This window comes from Meriones unguiculatus, chromosome 4, assembly GCF_030254825.1.
Source record: "Meriones unguiculatus strain TT.TT164.6M chromosome 4, Bangor_MerUng_6.1, whole genome shotgun sequence".
Lineage (NCBI taxonomy): Eukaryota > Metazoa > Chordata > Mammalia > Rodentia > Muridae > Meriones > Meriones unguiculatus.
In genome coordinates, this window is record NC_083352.1 from 138,037,259 (window position 1) to 138,054,083 (window position 16,825).

The 16,825-nt window shown below is 43.3% G+C and overlaps 1 protein-coding gene and 1 long non-coding RNA gene across 2 annotated transcripts in view; one reads left to right on the forward strand and one right to left on the reverse strand.

The window, feature by feature from the left end:
* The window catches only part of Ism1 (isthmin 1), a 76,235-nt gene that overhangs the window by 40,531 nt on the left and 18,879 nt on the right, over nucleotides 1–16,825 (reverse strand). The gene's annotated exons all lie outside the window — the stretch shown is intronic.
* LOC132653780 (uncharacterized) lies at nucleotides 378–10,299 on the forward strand. Its single transcript, XR_009591657.1, has 4 exons — nucleotides 378–469; nucleotides 700–805; nucleotides 8,750–8,910; nucleotides 10,034–10,299. It is a non-coding gene; the product is annotated as an uncharacterized LOC132653780 (long non-coding RNA).

Here is a 16,825-nt window from a genome sequence, read left to right on the forward strand (position 1 = left end):
CTTGTCTGAGATTATTTAAATCCCTGAAAGGATGTACCTTTGCGGTATTATTGACTAGGGCAACAGATTAAATGTTATATGAATACTTAAAAATCTCCATTCCATAGACATTCAAGTGGTTTTAGTTCAGCCATAATACTCAAGGCTTATGATTCTATGGCTGTGTAGCATATTAATCGATTTTATTCACATCTAAAAATGTACTTAATTATTTTCCCAACTGGTTTTATAATCTGTTCTTCAAATGCTATGAAATGGCATTAAGCTCTTTGTAGTTTTCTCATTAATTAGTTATTTTATATTGGTAGAAGAATCATGTCTTTAATTAAATGTAAATTGTATATGAATTTTTTTCTTTTTGTCTTTAAGAAGTTCCAGAGAGGAAATTAAAAGAATACTTATACACTAAAAAAATGCAAGGGAAGAAGTAGGAAATCCTGAAGGGTGGAATATTTTCAGCATAATGAAGGTAACAAGTTAACATATAATGACTCTTTTTTTTTTTTTTTTTGAGACAGGGTTTTACTTTCACTGTAGATCCTATCCCTGGCTGGCCTGATACTATGTAGAGCAGGACAGCTTAGAACTCAAAGAGATCTTCGTGTCTCTGCCTCCAGAGTGCTAGGATTAAAAGTGTACCCTACCACATCCATCTGATGACTCCTTCTTACCATTTCCTGTGCTCTTTAATCTTATCAGACGTGTCTGGATGCTGGCCTAAAGCTGGAAGAAGAATGAAGAACCATGGCATGTGAAAAAGGCTTCCCTTGTCACGTCTTCTCAAAGACAGACAGCCTACCCCCAGGTGCAAACTTACTCTCAATCTCCCTGTCCCCATACATCTTTCCCCTCTGATCCTGTAGACACAAAGCATTTCCTGGTTTTATCCTCACATAAGATAAATCTCCTATCAGAACTCCTTCAGTTAATTGAGGTTCAAGAAGAAGAACTGCATATTCTTTAGCGGCTGTTTCGAAGGTCTTAGTCTATCATGGTGGCAAAGGAATGTCAGAACAGATCAGGTCTCATTATGGCAGTCATGAAATAGAGAAAGGAAATACAAGAGGGTATCAGGAGAAGATAGAGCCCCAAGAATACACCCGGTAACCTACTTCATCTAACTAGGCTCCATCTGTAACATTCCTGACCACCCAATCATGCTATCATATAATGAATCCATCAAGGGATTAATCAACCCACTCATTAGGGAAGAGCTCCCATGCTCTACCAGTTTCCAAGTAACACTTGGAGGTGTATGTTATTAATGTATTTTTTTTTTTAATCTAATCAGGTTGGGATTTAAGATTAACCATTATACAGGTATCAACATTACCACATTAGGATACATTGGACTGAGCATGAGGAGAAAACTTAGTACTCTTAAGCTTGGGAATTGAGGAGAACTCAATAAAACAAAAACAAAAACAAAAACAAAACAGCTTATACATTTCTGGGCAAAGTAGTCAGAAACCACCATTTATCTCTTGGTCAATAAAACCATGAAGATCTTGTACAACAGACCTAAAGGGGTAAAGAAAGGGAGAGGTTTCTGGTGCCATAAGGACAATAGAGACCTGCGTCTGTGGAGTGGGTGGGGCTGGAAATGCAAGATTGTCAAATACTCTCTATGCCCATGGCTAAAGCCAGCCTGAAGCCAGAGCGAGAGGCTGTTTAATGCTTAGTTGATTTAATGCATGTAGAACATATGTCCAGACATAAATTTGAGCAGAGAAAGGTGCAAAGTTGAGCTAGAGAGAAAAATGGGAGAGTCTGGAGAATACTGGAAATTGGGTAGATAAAGCATTACTTAAGCATCTCAGGCACCATGTGTTCAATGAATCTGTCATCAAGTTAAGTGTGAGAACTCTAATTCTATAAATGATAAAGCTGGGAGGCCTCTTGCTAGAAAACAGACCCCCAAGCCCCCTCTTCACAGGACCATGTAGTCCTAATTTCCCCCTGGAGATATTGTCTAGAAGAGATTCTATAGCTAATCTAAATTTCCATTCTCCCTTACCCAGAGTGAGAGCACCAAGGAGCTTATCCTGGTGTAGCACAATATGGATTAAATCCTCAACTCAATGCTCTGTTTGTTTGGTACTGGGAAAACCCTGGCCTCCCTTTCTTAGAGAAACTGTTGTGTAGATGCCAGTGTAGCCCTCTGTTGTCTGATTTGTGCAATCCGACAACTTTATAGGAAAAAATCAGATCTGGTCAACCAAAGCAGAAGATACAATGAGGAGGAGACAAATACACAAAGAGGCAGAAGCAGAATGTCACACAGCACTTCATGCACACATGAAAAGACCTACTCCAGGGGACAGACAAGACAATGAGTCCCAAATACTAGCAGGTGGCTCCATCACAGTTTTCTTCAGACTGGCTAAACACACGAGCTGAACTGTAGAAGTGCCAGGGACTAACTGGCCACCAGTAGTTGAAGGTACTAGTAAAATGTACGCCTAATATGTAGAATTAATAACTATACAGCGACGAGAACGAACAGATTGTAACCACATCTAATGACATATTTCACAAACATCGTAGAGAACAAAGGAAACCAAGTACAAAAGAACACGTGACTTAAGATTCTATTTATATGAAGTTCAAAAGCAAAACTAACCAGCAGTCTTAGAAGTCAGGATTTTGGCAGCCTGGGGGAGAATGAAGCCCTTGGGAGGCTCCTGGAGCGCAGCTATAGCTGCTACTTGATCCGGGAGATGGATTCATAGATGTGTTTGTTCAGTAGGCATAGCACGTATGATCTGGGCTCTCTGTAAGTTCCTATGTACAGGAAGTGTATAACTATGGAGACCACCAAAGAAACCAGGAAAGAAATAAGAGAGAAAAAGCACCTGGCAAGGCCAAATGCACTTCCTAAAAAAGCTAAGTTTCTGTCCTTGTTTGTTTGTTTTCTGAATAAGAATGAATGCAGAAAAACAGTATTTGAAAACAGAAGAGCAGCAAGAGGGATGTGGCCACAGGAAGCAAAGGAAGCAAACCCCAAAGGGTTTGGTCTTCCGCACCATGGCAAAAATAATAAGTACTTCAATAAGAGGCTTCACATTGGAAACATCATTTTCTTGTGGTTCCCCTGTAAGATGGCAACTCCCAATTCCTCCCTCTCACTTGTCTTCCAGGTGCTCCTAAACTGGCTCTTCCTTGTCAGTGATTTTCTTAGGGCTCAGTTACTTCTTCCTTTGGTTGGTACCAACCAAACTTCTACCTCTTCCCTTAAAGAAAAGTCTTCTCCATACCAGCTTTGCCCTAACACGTTTTATGCATTATTCTAATCAACTGCCTTTCAAAGCTTCCTATCAAATGGCTTAATACGCATCCCATCCATTGTACATATGAGAAATGGAAGTTTAGTGTCCAATTACATTTGTCCATTCCATTATGGGTCAGAGGGGCTTCGGCCGTGTTAAGTCTGGCTAGCTGCTTGCAAGTGAAAGCAACAAAGGGCCAGCAAAGACATGAGAAGGAAGCTTGTGTTGGTGAAGAGCGAATGCCCTTTCCAATGACCACAGTGTCAAAAACTGTTAGAATGCAGAAAAAGGTCTTAGTCATAGGTGATGAGGAAGAGGGAGGTGGGTGAGTCTCAGCTCAGATGCAGAGTTCCAGGCTTGCACCCTGGTACTCTTCTCCTGTCTCCTTTGCTGTCTCTTGGTCCTTCATGGTTTGCTATGAGTAACTCACAAATTAGTCTTTCTTTATTCCTGTAATCTCACTAAAACATTTGAACTTTGAAGGAGTCAGTTGTGTTCCCATGGATCCCCAAAACTAGACAGGCTACTGCTAGTGCTCTTGGTTGTCCATCAGAACTTGATGCTAAGACCCTATTGTGAAGATACCAGACACTTTTGCCAAAGGACATAGAGAAATCAAGCTGGTACTGACATGGAAGTTTCCTCCCTAAGGCCTAGCTTTAACAGTTTTGGAAAGTCCTATGCAGGCTGCTGAGGGACAAAAGTCATCAACAGTGTTACCCATCTGTGAATCCTGAAAGCTACAGCAATGACCAACGAGGAAAGACATAGCGATTGGTGCAACAATGGCATGAATAGCGTGAGAGTATCCAACTGCTTCTCAATGGGATTTAAGGTTTATTCCGTAGAAACAGAGCTCAGGCCTAAGCAGTAAACCTGCACAGTGACAAGTGGCTCAGGGGGGTCCTAGGTGTCGGGAGAACAAACCTACTACAATTATTTTGATAAATGGAAACAGTATCAAACTGGTTATCTATCTACTTGCAGGTCAGTGTGGCTCTTGGCCCCCATCAGAAGCCTGCCCCACCCCACCGGCCCACCGGACAGTGGTTAACACAGACTAGCAAAGAGTCAGAGTGCAGAGAGCAAGCGGCTGCGGAGCGTCTAGTCCTAGACGCTCACATCACACTGCTCACCAAGACTCAGAACATTCCAGAAATGGGTGGGCGGGGGGAGGTTGTAAGAACCAGAAGTTGGGGAAGAGTGCTAGGAAACAGTCTTCTGGACATAGTATGGTGGGTGGACTCATGAATTCACTTTAGCTGTCATTACATGCCCAAGATTGGGCCCATCAGCATTTCATCATGGGAAGAAAACAGGGCTCATGAAATCCCGTCTCTCTGCCTGAGGTACTATCAGTAGTTATGGTGGCCAGGAGGGAAGGGTTTCTTTCAGGGGCTGTAATCATTGATAATTTGCATGTGGTCTAGTAAATAACCTCCTGTTCATGCAGGAACAGAGACACACATATACAGACACAGTGTAAAAGTAGGAGGAAGACTTGGGAAGAAGGAGGAGTTCAAAAGGAGAAGGAGGGGAATGAGACAGGGTAATAGAGTCAAGATGGACTAAAATATATGAATCTGTCAATGAATAAAAATTAATTAAAATTAGAAAAAGTCTTTTAATAATTAATAGCTATCACCTCTATGTCAAGAATTGATAGCCTTTTCCATAATAAATGTAATAATTATAATTTAAAAATTCTTAGCTTCACTGTGTAGTGAATAAACACATGTCTAGCTGGTGAGATGAACAGGATCTCAAAGCCTGAGCTGCAGGGTAGAGGGGGTCCTGTGGGGTTTCATTTAGACTGCCATCTACATTGCATAATGTACACAGAGCAGGAAAGAGTCTGTCCAAGGGACAAGTAAGGGTTGAGGTTCAAACTGAGGGAAGGGACATTATCACACCATTTTGTAACTCATACAGAGGCTCAGATGCTGGTAGGTGCCCTGGTGCCATGCTTGCCTGTCTCTGCGCCTTTCATTTTTCTCAGAAAATTGCTATGTGTTTTTCTAACAACCTTGCTTAGGTGCTTCCTTCTCTGGGAAGTCCTTAATTTGCTGCTAGTTGAGCCCTCTTTTTCTGCATTAACGCTGAACCTTACATTTGTTTCTTTTGTTGCATTTATTTACATTCTTAGAGCTTCTTTGCACTTTTGCACCATCTGTAGCCAAAAAGACACAAAATAGTGCTGGGAAGACAAACTGAGCTGTACAAAGGGTGAGTCAGATCAGTGGCACATCATTCTCATTCAGGTCCATTCACAGTCACTGACACCAGCACGGACATTTTAACCACTTCCCGGCTTTTCTGCTACCTTTCTGGTCCAGGCCACACTGCCCTCCTCTTTTTAGACATCACTTTCAGAGTGAACAGATTTCCCTGATAGCTTTGTGGATCCTTGCCCTCTGAGCCAAGTAATCTCCATCTTGGGGAGTTCAGCGGTGCTCTCTTTTGGAAAGCTTCTCCCAGCTAGGGTTGTTAGTGTTTACAGCCACCGGTGCAGAGGTGGAAGGTCATGAGACTCTCAGCTGAGTGGCCCAGCTTCTCATACACCTGTTCTGTCGTGTACAACTGCTTCAGTTGCATGTACCTTTGGGGAAGGGTTACAGTGCAGAGTCCGCCGAGACTAGGAGATGAGGGGTTATCATTTGAACCCAGCTGTTTAGAAGCAGCATCAGCGTTACCTGGATGTTCGGATGCTTACTCTCCGGTGAAATTAGAGTTTTACAGCTAGTGTCCCACAAGATTCCTGGTAACCCTGCTACAGATTAATACCCAATGAACTCTGCTTGCTTTAGGAGAAGCGGATGGCCGGGACCAGTTAAGACAGTGTTCTTCCGGGAGCAGCATAGCAAAGGGATAGCACTGTCAGAATATGAGGTGCTTTGAACTTGTTTGAATGGTTGATCTTGAGACAATATAATCAAACAATTGATGAATAACCACAAGCTATTAGGCCCAGCCAGGGTAAGGCTCTTGGAGCTGTTACCCACACTGAAGGACCCCAGGTAAAGGCCACAACCTGCAAAGATGAAGGGTGGACTCACTGCTGCTTTTCCTAGTGTCAACGTGATCTGGTCTTTCTGGGCTGGTTTATGGTGGCCTGTATCCCATACGATACGGCAAGTGCCCCCCATCTTTCTCTACATAAGCTCCAGGTCCTGGAAAGGACAGGCATGCTTCACACGGCCACTGGAAAGCTGTTCCTAGCTCAGAGGTAACAAGTCACATTAGACCAACACGGGTCCTAGGCCCTCAGGCAGGCTGAGAAGGGAAAACAATCCATTAGGACATGGCAAAAATGAAAATAAAGCTGATAGGATACAGAAGAAAGACCTGAAGAGGTTCTGTAGACAAGGGCCAGCTCCGGCGAGAACAAACCCTGGAAAATGCTCTGGCCAAACTGACTGCGCAGGCCCCATTGCTTGCGTACGCACTGTAGTCTCACTCTCCTCAGCAGACCTGCAACTCAGCCTCGAAAATGCTCTTTGCTGGTCTCGGCCTGAACTCTTCTACTTACTCCCCAAGTGTGCAGATACAGAGGCTGGCCTTTTAGATAGATCTAGACACATTTTTTACCAATGTCCTATGTATTCAATTGCTAAGAGCTGAACTCCCAGCTTCAAATGTTCACCCTCCCCAGTGGTCCACAGAAAAGTTCCATATAACAAAAAATTCTGCAACACTGCATGTCATATACACTTATGAATGGCTTCTTTCAAACCCCCAACATTTGAAAGCGGACTTCAGAAGTTTAGAAGATAGTATGTTGCAAGTGAATTCATTTGCTCTCTGACCAAAAGAAATCTATTTCAAGCTCTTTAAAGATGTGTTTGTTTTTAAGGACATCCTATGACTCTAACCCTGCACATCCACGCTGGTCCCTCATTCCCTGCACCACACTTTCCCTCACATCAGGTCATGATCTCAGGCTTTGAGCTCAGTTCACAGAGGATCCTTTTCCCTGGAATCTGACACCTCCCCCCATCAAGTGAAATTCCTCCTATTCCAGGTCTTGAACAAAGATTCCAAGACGCATGTTTGATCTCTTCACGCTCCATTTTCATCAGTCCTTCACACTCTCCATCACTTAGAAAAATACAAACAGCATGGTTCAGCTTTAAGGTTAAGAACTGACAGTCTCCATAAACATTTTTATAATAAAAGTTGACTTATCCACTGCCAGCATTTGGTGTCTGTCGAAGGGGGCTGAGATAGAATGAAAGCAGGCGCTGGGGAATGGAAGCCTTCAATGTCAGAACAAGGGGACAAGTGAAAGACAGTCCCAGGGTTTCACTGGGGAAGAATGGCTGAGTTGAATAACAGTCCACCTCTGAATAACAGTATTATTGGAAGGGGTAAGGAAACCCCACACGGGGAGGAGCTCAGGCATAAAGTCCTCACTCACGGAAAATATAAAGCAATCAACAGACAGAAGTTAAAAATTGCCAGGACATGAATACAGAATACAGGCTAGAAGAGGTTATAAAATTCATTCTTGCTAGGTTTTAATCAGGAGAAGCAGTAAGAAAATAGCAGTGGGACAAAGAAGATCCCAGACTTAAGCTCCACTCTACATTCAAGCACCCCAAATGGTTAAGAGCTGAGATCATCTAATTAGCTGGGATTTGTCTTGATAGTGGGCAGATGAGCTACAGCACTCTTCTTCACTTATTCATTTAATTACTGGGAGCTAATGACTTAGGGCTGGGATGCAATGGGGGAAACAGGACAAGCACGGTCTCTTTCCTCAATGACAGTGCAGGCCACAGAAGCCTCCACAGTGGTTGGCATCTTATATTCTAGTAAACCCAAAGCTGTTTAAATCAGGGTGTCTTGGGTTAGGATGCAGACACCAGGACATTGGATACCAGTAACCTTTAAAAACAACCTTTAAAAAATTGTTAGCTGGCTTTCTTAACTGCTTGACCTGTGAGCCAAAGCCCTGCCCATGGACTCCTCTTCCCATGAACAGCTCCTGTCATGCTCTGCTTTCTACACCTCCACACGCCCACACAGACTTTATCTCAGCATCTGCAGAGTAAGTGGGAAGTTCCCTACAAGGTCAGTCAGTGAAAAGTCAGTCTATGAAAGGCATTCCTAATCCAAAGTATTTAGTCACGTCCTTGAAGGTATTAAAGAGCTTCCTCTTTTTAACTCTACGCTAAACCAGTACACAGCACCCAGCACCTTCTTATGCGATAGTGGTTCAAACCCAGGCGATCCCAGAAACCTATAGACCCCTCTCACTTTCTCTACACCACAGTCTTTCCATGACATGGATCCTGAGACCAGACACTCATGAGGTTTTAATCTCCAAAGGAAGCACATTTCTCGGCCTTGCCCTCAGTATCCTGCAGCTTCAGTATCCTAGTCTCTCGTGAATCTTGGGAGAAATACTTGCAGACTTTCTTGTGTCTGCTCCTGGATTTTCATTAATTTATAAAGGACACATTTTTATTCTTTTCCAGAAGAGCCCTGGAGTTTTTGAAGAGGAGAAGAAAAAGAAAGGAGGAAGAAAGGAACCAGCTTTGAAGTTTCAATGAATGGTGCCAGAAAAGACCCCCCCCACACAAACAAACATTCCCCCCCACCGCAAACCCAATGGGTCCTGAGAACAGCTCCAGAAGAAGTAATTCCCTTTACTTCCCACTGTGTCTTCTGCAGGGTGAAATGGTCTCCACTCCAACCACTTGGCCAACCCAATGGCATTCCACTGCCCAGATTAAACCAACTTTATGATTGTGGTACAAACAGTAAAGCGGCCGGCAGGGCTTCCTTCCAAAATGAAAGCTCATTTATTTTCTGAGGTGTATAATTTGGTTATAAATGTTTCCTTTGGGCCAAATTGGGTTTTTGCCTGGAACACATCACTAGTTTGTGGGAAAAGAATGGACCCCGTGTGGTCCCACTGTGTCTCTCTATTTAGGGCAAAAAAGGGCTCAAGATGACCTTCGGTTGCTTCATATCTGGCAGCAGTAGTCATTGTTCTGGAGTAGAGGTGCTGGGCTTCCGCTGGCCACCACAGCCCCCAAACCCAGATTCATCTGTGGTCAGGGCAAACTCCCCACCAATCCTCACAGACACCTGTTTTTGTGTCTCAGTGACGAGAAGAGTGGGTCACCATGCTTTGTGACACTTGGCTTTTCTTACAGGTTTTTGTGCTCATTTTATCTTTTCAAAAATCATCCTAAAAACATCCACCCACTAATGACTAATATTTGGATTAAAACAAAGCCAGATTCTTTTCAGGACTCCTGGGCTGACCACATGTATTTGGAGCCAGAATTTAGCCCAAGTAGTTAAACCAATATCACCCAAATGCAAATAGCCATTTCTCCTACAGGCGCCTAAAGCATCTCTGCCTGCTGTTGGCCAACTAACTGCCTTTGTCGCATATGTTTACCTTGTTTCCCATTTGCATCTTTAGGTTAATTCAAAGTCACTTCTAAGTTTTGAAGATAAAATATATTTATTTTACTGTTTCCCTCTCTTCTAAGTAGCAGATGAGGCAAAGAATCATCTAGTCAGATTAAGGAAATGGGCCAAAAGTCATAATTTGGGGATGGGGTGGGTAGGTGAATATACATGTATGAAACTGTCAGAATGAGACACATTATGAGGTCTGATTAATATGTATATGAAAATTACACATATGTTATGTGTAATATGTAATATGTTATATATATGAGAGAGAAGAGGGAGGGAGAAAAAGATGGAGAGAGAACACAACTGATCATGTGTCACTCTTTCAGACCACTGCAGATTGTTATCCTGGAACTGAAACTGTGGTGCAGAAGTGGGAAGATAAAAGCAGCACACTCCAGCAAGGGTACACGAGAAGAAAGTGGAAACTGGTGTTAGGAGGACTGGCTCAAGAGGGGAAGTTCATGACCTATCATCAACCTATCAAATTTGAAAATTCTACCCAATTTCCCAGTGACTCACACTCTCTTGGAAACAGTCCTCATTAGCTGCAGTCTGTGCTCCACGCTTTGGAATAATCACTTATTGTCGGACACCCCTGTTCATGCGGAACCAGCAGGACATGCCACGAATGGAGAGGCGAGTGAAGAAATGCTAGGGAGTGAAGGGTTTTGATAATTTATGTACAAAGAAATACACTAATGTAAAACAGGTTGCTCCAGCCTTAGTCTCCAAGAAACTTGCTGGCTCTAGCTAATGCCTTCAGCACTTCTGGCTGCTGCCATGGCCCAGAGCCCACCTGGAACTTGGACAGTCAGCTTCCAAGAGCATTTGGAAACCACAATACTGACACACGATGAACAAGCCATAAAGGAAGTCTGACTTTCCTGTGTATGAGACCCACAAAAGCCAGGAATTCCAGCCACTCCCGCTGTATGAGTGTCACGTTTGCACTGTGTTTACGGGATTTGGTTCAAGGACACACACATCATACTGAGATAAAAGGGAAACTTAGATCCAACTTCTCTTTGAAAACCATAATTTCCTACTTCACTACCTTGTGTCAATACATCTGAGCTGGCCGGCGGTAAGTCACTTCCTGTCCTGGTCAAGTTTCATCTCCTTTATGAAGCTTTCAATACTGCTCATAGCTCCCAGGTGCAAACACGAGTTGGCTGAAGTCGCTTTGAATTCAGAATATTGCCTGCGGAGGTCTGGCAATATTTGAGAAGTAATTATCCTTTACATGCCAGTTCTCTCTTTGTAACACACATGCGAATGTGCGCGCGCACACGTGCACACTCACACACACTCCACTTGTTGACAGACATGCCTATAATTCTAGCTACAGCATCTACCCAGTCTCCTGGGTCACTAGAACCCTCGTAAATGTGCAGGGTATACCCACATGAATCACTGCACGGCAGACGTGAGTCTGGGACAGCAGGAGGCACACTGACCTGTAAGAACACCGTGTTTCCTGACATTCACAGATGTGGCAGACCCAGGCCTTCCTCCTACCCATGATGCTCTTTTCACCTTAAAAATCTCTGTCTTATTAACTTTTTTTTTTTTTTTTTTTTTACCAAGAATGATTTTTTAAAATGACATTGTGAGTGGTGTTGAATGACTCTGAATTGTTCTATTTAAAAACAAAAAATCAAAGCCAGGGGTCAGGGAGAGACGGCGTAGTGGTTCGGGGCACCTGTTGCTCTACCAAAGACCTGGGTTCTGTTCCCAGGACCATGTGGTGCCTCACAACTGCTTAGAACTCCAGTCCTAGGAGCTCCAACACCCTCTGCTGGCCTCCATCAGCATGCACACAAGCAGTACACACAAGAATGTAGGCAAACTATACATGCACAGAAAATAAAAATAAATGAATCTTAAAAGATAATTGAAGCCAGAATTGGTGGTGCAGATTCATAATCCCAGCAATCAGGAAGCTAATCTAGGCATATCATAATTTCAACAACAGGCTAGCAAGACGTCTCAAAATTAGAATAAAGTCAAGGCTGAGGCTGTAGCATGCTCTGCTAGCATGTGTGAGGCTCCAGGTTCAAGCTCTGATACTGCTGAACAAACAACTAACAGGTCATTTAAAAGAGAAACAAAATAAAACAAATGAATGAGGACTTCCAAATCAGGGTCCATGGTCTGCTCTCAGACAAGCAGGCAAACTGTTTCCATGTCAGTGTTATCATTTATAACGTAAAAATAACATTGAGTCAATCTTCATAACTGTGAGAAAGGCATTTGGAAAGTAGTCCTCAATGCTCTAGACTTTATCAGTCCCTTTATGTACACAAGGGGCTGCCAGCATGCCACGGGCGACGAAAGGGATGAAAGCTGCTACTGCAGCCCGCAAGGCCCTTCCTGGAATGGCAGGCAGAGTGGGGAACAGGATTATTACTGTCCTAGATAGTTATATGGGAACAAGAATATAGTAATTGTTTAATGGACACGCCATGCAAGAGGGCTCAGAAACGAGCCCATTGCCACCCTAGCATTGCAGAGAAATTCTTCTGTGACATGTTTAGCATTTTCACAGTTGAGAAGGGGAAAGAAAGAAGCTAAGAAAACAGCATGAGCCGGGGGGGGGAAAGAACATGAGATTCTGACTTGGCTGCCTGTAGTCTTTTGAAATGAAGGGTAGGAAATGAAGTTAATCCCAAATATAGACATTCTTAATACTTGTATTGAGCCAAGAAATAGGGAGCCATCAAATGTTCTTGTGAAAGGAAGAACAATAATTTAGAACAAGAACTTGGAGCACTGTAGTTTAAATGGTGGTGAGAGGAGAGAAACCAGAAACAGGATCAGGAAATGTAGAGTATTAAGGAACCAGGTCAGCACACGGTGTGCAGGGGAACTGTAACTTCTGGGCGGACAGCAATGAGCATATGGACACGTGGCGGTCTGGACAATTTTACAGGCGGCTTTTGAAGTGTACTTCAGCGTCCCCAGCTCCTAGGATACATACCCTTGTATGAAACCTTCCCTTTGGATGTGGGATGAAGCAAGAGAATGTGACAGAAGTAATAGGGGCATCACTAAGATAAGATAACAAAACCCATAGTTTTTGTCTCACATGATTTTTCAGGCTCTATTTGTGCCCTTGCTCTGAAAACAAACAAAGCAGCTCAATTCTTGTGAACCTCACTGTAGAGAGGCCGTGTGGTAAAGGAACCCAGGGCTCCCTCCAGCCAAAAACCCGTGGGAAATGGAAGTCTGTCAGTGTCCCCATGAATCAGGTCTGAAGATGTCCAAGAAGATTAGAGTCCTGTCTGATACCTTAATTGTAGCTTATGAGGGCTGACTTCCCATCACACAGAAATGATGGGATTATAAATGTGGATCCTCTTAATCTTCTAAACTCTGGGGCAATTTGTTACACAGCAGCTGGTGTCTGTAACCTGCATAAGATATTTAATCTGGGAGATGACAGGGAGAGGAGGGAACAAATGCTCTTTGAGATTCAAATCTCAGGACTGTGGCCCAAAGTTGCACACTCTCTTTCTTCCATGCCAGTGGTTCCAGCCTTCCTCATGCTGCGAGCACTTAAAACAGCTCCTTAAGTTGTGGTGACTCCAACCATACGTTATTCTTGTTGCTACTGTTATAATGATAATATAAACATTTTTTGAGATTGAGGTTTGCCAAAGAGAGGTCACAACCAACAGGCCGAGAACCACTGTTATAGGCATTATTGACTTCAGTAACTCCACAAAAAGTGATCTCTCTGCCATTTCTTTATCTCATAATTTCCTGGAACTGATTAAAGGAATACTTGATTTTCAGTTTCAAATGGCTCAGGGGGAAAGTCCAGGGGATAATGGCAGGAAAATTATCACCACGTATACAAGGCAAGGCCCTGGTTTATGAATGTGACAAAGGAGAAACACTCCCTGCTTCTTTTGACACATCTTCCTCAAGTGTGATTTTGCATCAATAACTTAAGTTTATTCAGGACTGAGAAAGGGGAAATACCCTCTTTATACAAAATAGGTCATACTGAAAATGGATTAGCACTGCCAAAAATTCCTAAAAGATGGTTAACAGAAAACTAAGATGAGAGATTTTGGGAAAAAAATAAACAAAGCCACATTATCTCCTCACTTAAGTTTGAGCTATGGAATTGAACAGCAAAGTTAATACCATGTCTGTGAATTGTAAAGAGCCAGCATGCTGTATGTCTTTAGTATGTTTTTGTGTTCAATGTGCCGCTCATAATTAAGTTCTTTTCAATGGTCTTACTGTGAGAAACAGAACAAAACAAAGCACAGTTGCAGAACTGCATTGCCATGTAACCTGTAGAACCTTGACACACGCAATGTCTAAGCAAGTAACCCCTGGGCATCTTCATGATGATGTTACACAGCACAGTCACATTGCAGCTTGACACCCAACGGCGAACGTTGCTCACCACAGTGGTCAAGAGTTCCTCTGCCTACAGCAAACTGGCGAGAAACAAACTGTTCTGAATCAAGCCTCCTGCTACTGTAGACTTAATTCAGCCCCTGAAAGTGCAAACAGAGATTTGTATTTATCCATGACTGAGGCAAAATGTTTGGGTGCTTGTGTTTATCTTGCCTGTCTTGAGGGAGAGAGAATGCTGAGTTTGAATCTGGAACGTCCCTCACAGGAGGATGTGTATGAACACTTGACCTCCAGCAGGTGGTGCTTTGAGAGGCTGCAGAAGCTTTAGGATTCCACCCACAAAAGTGCTCATGAGAACTATCTGCTTCTGGGTCTGCTACCAGCTCTCTGCTTCCCAACTCGACAAGATGTGGGGCATTGCCTCAGCTAACAGAAGTGCGGTTGCTTCTGCTGCTGCTGTATGTACGCACAGCTGGCCCAGTCTCTAAGCAAGGCCCATTGTTTGCATTACCTCTCTAGCTGGCAGACAGGGCAGCAGCTTCCACAGAGAGGGAAGCTCAGCACGAATACTTCCTTGTCCATCCACTAAGAGCATAAAGAAAATGCATTCTCTGAAAATCTGAGAAGGAAGTCCATCTTCCCTCCAAGGCCTTACCCGTTCAAGGAACCGGCCAGTAACTCACAACCTTTCAGCTCTTTCTCACTTCCAATTTCCTCTGTGTTCAGTACAAGCCCCTTACAAGAAACATTTATGCCAACTCCTCTCAGCTCTCCTTTCTTCCTCTCTCTCTGACTGTGGAAAATACCCTACTTTTTGGATAAACTTAAAAATCTAACTGTTCTATGTCAAGAGCCAAGCAGACAAAAGAAGAAATTAAATAAAAGAAAATCATCCAACTTGGCAAATGTACTTTAATTTTTATCCATGTCTTCAAAGTTCAAATGAGGCAGGGCTTATCACTACCCCACAATGACTCCTCTTCCCTCCAACAAACTCACCTCTGTCAGGGTCACAGATAACCATTTCATGTCATTCTCCACATCTCCTTCTTGTGTTCCTTCCTCTCACCTCCAGTTTCACAGATAAAATAGGAGCCATCATTTAAAATCTCTCCAGTGGTGTCTTCCTTGTCAATCTCAGAACAGTGAGGTTGCTTAACAGGGTCTACAAAGCCAATGGCTTTTCCTACAAGCTCATTTACTACATTTTTTTCTTGTGAAATTTTTCAATCTCTTTCCCATGTTTTACATAAGCAAAAATCTATTTCTTTCAAGGCTCTGGTGCTTCTGATTTTATTAGCCTGTGATACACTTCCCCCTGGTTCTATGTGGGACTGCCTTTTTCTTACCCTTCTGCTCAGGATTCCAGGCTTGCTCAGCAAATCTTTCTTGGCTACCCTCTTTTAGTAGCTACCCCATGTGACTGTCCTGCTGAATACCCATCACAATCTATACTGATGACATTCAATAGGGCATCATCAGTATAGATGACTGATGACCTCATCAGAGGTTTTAGAATCCTTTTAGAACAAACTGTTTCTCCCTTGACTCTCTAGCATCTAGCCTAATGCCTATTCATAATGGCAATTTGATATACCCAGTGATCAACTGTGAGATGCTTGGGCAATGCTCTATACTTAGCTACACATTCTTTCATTTACCTGATGGTTACTGTGGAACAAAAGAGACAACTCTTGCCCAGTTAATGACTTCTCAGTACCTGTAATAACCTAACATCAACTGCAATGTCACAGAATCCAGGTCCCTCAGAAGTACGTGATTCCCACCATCTAAGCAGGCCAATGAGCTGTTCAGAGATGTGGCTTATATAAGACTATCTGCCCAGGATTTAGTCAACCTATTGATGCTGGCTGCATGCAAAATGATTGGCATGGCTTGGCCATATTCTTTCATTTCCCCAGGTTCTGGGCTCTTCATCAAGTGTGTTTGTTGGGGTTATTGTCACTGTGACAGGTGCCTTGAGTAATCGATGTAATAGGAAGAAAGGTTTTATTGATTGATGGTTTCTGAGGTGCCAGCATTTTGAAGAAGGTGTGGTCTAGCAGCACAATTCATAGTATAGTGGCCACAGGCAGAGAAAAGTCTGGAGGAATAGACCAATGGTTAGATAGGATCCCTCAAGGTCTCATAGTCTCTCACCGACACTCCCAGAGGTATCCTCTACAGGCTACCTAGGCATTTCTTAATCAATCAAGGTGACAGCCAAGATTAACCATCATATTGTTAAGATTTGGGGAAAAAAATCTCTTCTAGATTCTTCACAAAAAGAAGGCAAACCTGAGGCTTTCTTGCAATGATAAAATCCACAAACTGAGTGAGTACCTGAAATCTGTCTTCTAAACAGTGTACCTCATGCTATTTAGTAGGTCCAGATGCGGGCCTGGTTCACCTCAGTGGGCAGAGTGGTTACCACCTCCGCCATAAGTGCCCAGGAGTACCTGTCACATTCCCACACATCTTAAAGGCATTTCACCTAGGCAGGTGGGCCCAGAAATGAGACTTTCCAGGGCCATAGCCACTGTAACGCTTCCACCAGCATCTGCCTCAGGATGACACGACTGAGGAAAACTTTGCTTTAGAGCTCATGTGGGTGGGCTGCGATGGCCTCCTGAGGTCACACCAGCCTGAACCCATTAGATGGGTTTTGTGAGCATTGAGTTTTTCTTTTAAAGGGGCCTGTGTAGCCAACAGACACTCTTCCCATTCGAGTAGGCTCCACC